The 5,251-nt window shown below is 40.5% G+C and overlaps 1 pseudogene; it reads left to right on the plus strand.

Moving 5' to 3' along the window:
- Positions 1-1,233: 1,233 nt before the first annotated feature.
- Positions 1,234-2,143, plus strand: LOC111152879 (annotated as a pseudogene).
- The last annotated feature ends 3,108 nt before the right edge of the window (positions 2,144-5,251 follow it).

Below are 5,251 nucleotides of genomic sequence, written 5' to 3' on the forward strand. Positions count from 1 at the left end.
CATACCTGAAACAAACTTGGAAAAGCATCCAAAATGCAACATAGTTTTGCGATGAATTACAGTGATACTAAAAGACAAAAACTAGGTTTGATTTAAAGCCACAACAACACAGACTGATACTTCATAGAAAACTTACTTATCTTCAGAGGGAGAAATAAAGAGAAGGCCAGAGTTTTCAAAGAGAAAAATGATCAGAAATTACCTTTTAATTCCAGCTGGACGTGCGTATTGTTTGTGTCTGACATTAATTCCAGCTGAAATTTAAATGAATCTTACCAGAAAATTGGCAGCATAGAGATATGAGAATGAAGTATAAAATATTAAGTGTTTGATTTGTGCAGGAATTTGGACTTGTTCTGAGGCTGAAAAAAGATATATGATTTTAAAAAGTACTAAAAGTTAGTGAGCAGGTCTATTTATACAAAAAGACTACATGAAGCAGTTCATCCTGAAGGGAAGTGATTATGTCAAACTGCTCAGAAAAAGAATCAGGTGTATGCTTTAAGGAATTGGGCTTTGTTTAAAGGGTCTCAGGTAGCAGCTGTTATGTTGAAATGAGACAAAACTCATCGGTGCCCTTTCCACACTGTCAGCATTGACTCTTAACCAGAACTGCTCATTTGGAAAGTAAAACACACCAAGGAAGAATTGACTACAAATATCACCCCTCCCCATACCCTAATACCCCCAAAATATGTCCCTTTCACAAGTAGAAGAAACTTCTGCTCCAGGAAAAAGTCACTAAGGCAAACTTGAAAGAGTAAGAGGCTACAAAACAATAGGGTTATTTTTTTTTATATTTTTTAAAGATTTTAATTTATTTATTTGACAGAGAGAGAGAGATCACAGGTAGGCAGAGCAATAGGCAGAGAGAGAAGGGGAAGCAGGCTCTCTGCTGAGCAGAGAGCAGAGTCATCTTCCTATGAGAGCTGCTCACCAGCTTCCTGCTTTGCCCAAAGGAGGCCACGTGGAGGCTGAGCAGAGAGTCTGATGCAGGGCTCAATCCCAGAACCCTGAGATCATGACCTGAGCCAAAGGCAATGGCTTAACCCACTGAGCGACCCAGGCGCCCCGAAAACAGTAGTTTTTGTCAATGAATAATTATTTCCAATAAACTCTGGTTGATAATTCCCCTCTTTATATTTATCTTGCTTTTACAAGCAATAGCCTGAACAGTGAGGTCCTAGCACAGGCAGTGTACTAGATTGTTCTCTTGGAGGGGCAGGCAGCGAGATGGAAGGGCCAGCTGTGGCATCTTTGATCAGAAAGGTGATCAGCCATCCTTAATACTTAAGGAGGGCACATACTATGATGAGCACTGGGTGTTACATATGAATCATTGAACACTACATCAAACCTAATGATGCGGGCGCCTGGGTGGCTCAGTGGGTTAAAGCCTCTGCCTTCGGCTTGGGTCATGATCTCAGGGTCCTGGGATTGAGCCCTGCATCGGGCTCTCTGCTCGGCAGGGAGCCTGCTTCCTCCTCTCTCTCTGCCTGCCTCTCTGCCTACTTGTGATCGCTGTCAAATAAATAAATAAAAGATTTAAAAAAAAAAAACAAACTAATGATGTACTATACAGCAGCTAACTGAAATAAGAGAAAGAAAAGAAAGGAAGGAAGGAAGGAAGAAAAGGAAGAAGCGAAGAAGGAAGGAAGGAAGAGGGAGGGAAGAGAGAGAGAGGAAAGAAAGAGAGAGGAAGGAAGGAAGGAAGGAAGGTCATCAGCACTGCAAAAGCCCCCGGGGCCATTGGTTCATGCCTACCATGTGTGAGTTGGACAGGACCACTTACATTTCAACACAGTGAGGCATGGACCCTTCATATGGATAGTTGGTGCCAGGAGGGATGGCAGAAGAAGCCAAACAAGCTCCTATAAACATGGGTGAAATTCGGACAGCTGCAGGCTGTGACTTCACTAATGTGGTGAAAACAACTGTTTTGCTGGCTGACATGAATGACTTCAGTGCGGCCGATGAAATGGACAAACAGCATTTCATGAGTCATCTTCCTGTGAGAGCTGCTCACCAGCTTGCCGCTTTGCCCAAAGGAGGCCACGTGGAGACTGAAGCAGTGGCTGACCAAGGACCTCTCACAACGGCATCTCTAGAAGCGGGTTTGGCAGTATTTAGTCTGGAATTATAATCATGTTTTTAAATTAACAACTTAATTTTTACAGTTGATGTTGGAAAGTGTATGACTGACTAAAACATTGGAAGTTATTACGGAAATACCATATAATAAGGGGAATTGAGCATGAACTGAAGATGAGATGACAAATCCAGGTATAGTGTTATAAATCATGCAGATGCACACTCATGTTACTGGTGTGGGGAAGGAGACACTCGTTACATACTTACCTAAATAAATAAAAGTAAAGGGAAATAGCATGTAAGAGAGATGAGTCACTGTTCCTGATAGATAATAAAGAGCACACCTAATTCAATTAAATCCTATTAATTTAATGAGATGAAATATTTAGTTTTCCCACCAGCTATGTAATTCTGCTTTTACTTGAGTAAAGTTAAAGTGTTGAGTTTGAATGGTAGAAGAAGAAAGTGGACCAAAATTTTAATAGGTCATATTTTTCTAATGGAAATCCTATAGACATGCCAATTTGAATAAATAAACACATACATACATACATAAATGGATGGATGGACGAAAGCAATAATCTTCAGCTTCTGGCCAAGATGGAATAACAGATCAGATTTATCCTCCTGTCTTGAGCAACCAAGAATACCAATGGAATATTTGAACAATGGTTTTAAAGACATTGAACCTCAGACAGTGAAGGACAGTGATCCTTAAGAGATAATAAATGACCCCAGGACTGTCCCAGTTTACTGCTTTAAGTTTCCATTCCCTGAAGCCCAACCTGAGGCAAGGACTCCCTGAGAGAGGGAGATGCAAGCAAGACTCTGGGGAGATGAAAGAAGCTAGAAAAGGCAATATAGAGAGTTAATGCTGCCTAGAGAGAGAAATCCGGGAATGTGCAGATGGACCTCCACAAGTACTCAGCCAAGTACTGGCCAGCACCTGCATGTGAGGATACAGTGTCAGGCCAGGGAGAGAACCACATGGAAGAATTAGAGGGAACAGCCCTCTCTGCACTCACAGGACCTGGAGTAGTGTCCGCTCCCATCGGCCAGAGTGCAACACTTCCTCATGCATGGGGCGTCAGAAGGGATTTGTCTCCACTGTGGGGAAAAATTGGCCTTAGACTCTCTGCTCCTTTGACCCTAAAGGACCCAAAAGAATCCAAATCCAGTAAAAATTATAGATCCAAGTAAGCACATTTTACATTTTGATACAGCACTACCCATTTGGCCCCTACACAGTTTATCAACTTACACTGTCCATTCTTTTCACAGAGTTGCCATCAAGGGACTTATCTATTTGTCAGTCTGATGCGTGAAAATACTCATCTTCATGCTTAATTCCCTCGTTCTTTACCACGTCTTTAATCTGATGTGGTTATCCCCATGAATTGCTGTCTCTTACTACACTCTACTAAAAGCCCTGTACCTAGCTCAGTCTGGTCCATATGACCTAAACCTCATGCCAACACACATGTGTATCAGGAGCCCTGTTTGTAGGACAGTGTTCCTCTCCTATGAAGGAGAATTCAGATTACAATTTCTGGCATTTTCTTCTATTTCTCAAACAAAAGGCAATCCAGTTGGCCCTTGAACAACACAGGTTTGAACTGCCCAAATCCACATACATATGGATTTTTTAAAAACAAATATAATACTATAAATGTGTTTTCCCTTCCTTATAAGTGTTTTCCTTTTCTCTAGCTTACTTTATTATACGAATACAGTATATAATACATACAGCATACAAAATACGTGTTAAGCCAACAGTTTAGGCTATCGGTAGGCTTCCTGTCAACAGTAAGCTGTAAGTTAGTAAAGTTTTGGGGGACTCAAAAGTCGTGAGTGGATTTTCAACTCGACGAGAACTGGTATCACTAACCCCCATGTTGTTCAAAGGTCAACTGTATATTAAAAGTTCACCTTACTGGATTTAAATTATATTTTACCAGTGGGTTCAGAATAAAATAATGCGTAAGAATGCATCCTTCAGAGTCAGGTAGATCTGAACTCAAATATCTTCTTATAAGTTACCTACTAACTTCACCCAATTTCACCCTATGCAAGATAAGTTACTTTCCCTTAACTCATTTCCTCATCTGAAAAATGAAAAGGCTAATATATACTTCAAAGGAGTTTTTTGTAAGGCATAAGGGAGATAATAAAGGGAATGTCATTATGGAAACAATTAGTGAGTATATGTGTTCCTCAATAAAGAGATCACCTTGTATATTCTAATTTTTAAAAATAAGCTATAATCAATTCATACTGAAGTGACCTTCATTAAACGTTGAAGAATTTCAGAATAAGAAACAAAGGGTGCTGGAAGGAAAATCACCAATTAATTGTTGGCTTTATAAAATTTTATTTCACTTGCAAATTGAAGGACAACCGAACAAGTTACAAAGTTATAAAAAGTTCCAAAGATCACTCTCAAAATAAAGAAACCACTTGACCACAAAGAAAAAAAGCATTGTCACTGTGGTAGTTTCCTTGCCACTGCTGTAACAAATTACCACAAATTTAGTGGCTTAAAACAACACAAAAATGAAAATTTATTCTCTGATAGTTCTGGAACTTAGCAGTCTGAAAGAAAAAAATTACAGAGAATTAAAATCCAGATGTTGGCAGAGCTGGCATCCCTTGGAGGTCCTAGAAGAGAATCCTGTTCCAAGCCTTTCTAGCTTCTAGAGGCTGCCACATGGCTTGGCTTGTAGCTGCTTCACTCCAGCTACTTGCTTCCATAGCCACATCACGAATCAACACTGATCTCCTGCCTCCCTCTTAAAAGGATGCTGGTGAGACATTAGGCCCACCCGATAATTCAGGGTGGTCTCACCTTGAGATCTTCCATTTATCGCATCTGCAAAATCCTTTTGCCATATAAGGTAACATTCACAAGTTCCAGGGATTAGAACATGGACATCTGGTGGGGGCGGGGGCAGCAATTATTCACCCTGCCCCAGCAAACAGTGCAAACATACTTAAAATTCAGGCAACAGAGTACACAATGAACACTTCCTGAATCATGCAAATCAACAGATTAGGAACCAGAAATCCTTCAATGCTTCGTCCTCCATAAAACTTGCCCTGACTCCCTTAACAGGTTGTGGACATTTGTGTTCAAGCCTGACTAGGTGTATAATGGTATGTG

Source organism: Enhydra lutris, unplaced genomic scaffold (assembly GCF_002288905.1).
Source record: "Enhydra lutris kenyoni isolate GAN:26980312 unplaced genomic scaffold, ASM228890v2 scaffoldscaffold3, whole genome shotgun sequence".
NCBI classification, from domain to species: domain Eukaryota; kingdom Metazoa; phylum Chordata; class Mammalia; order Carnivora; family Mustelidae; genus Enhydra; species Enhydra lutris.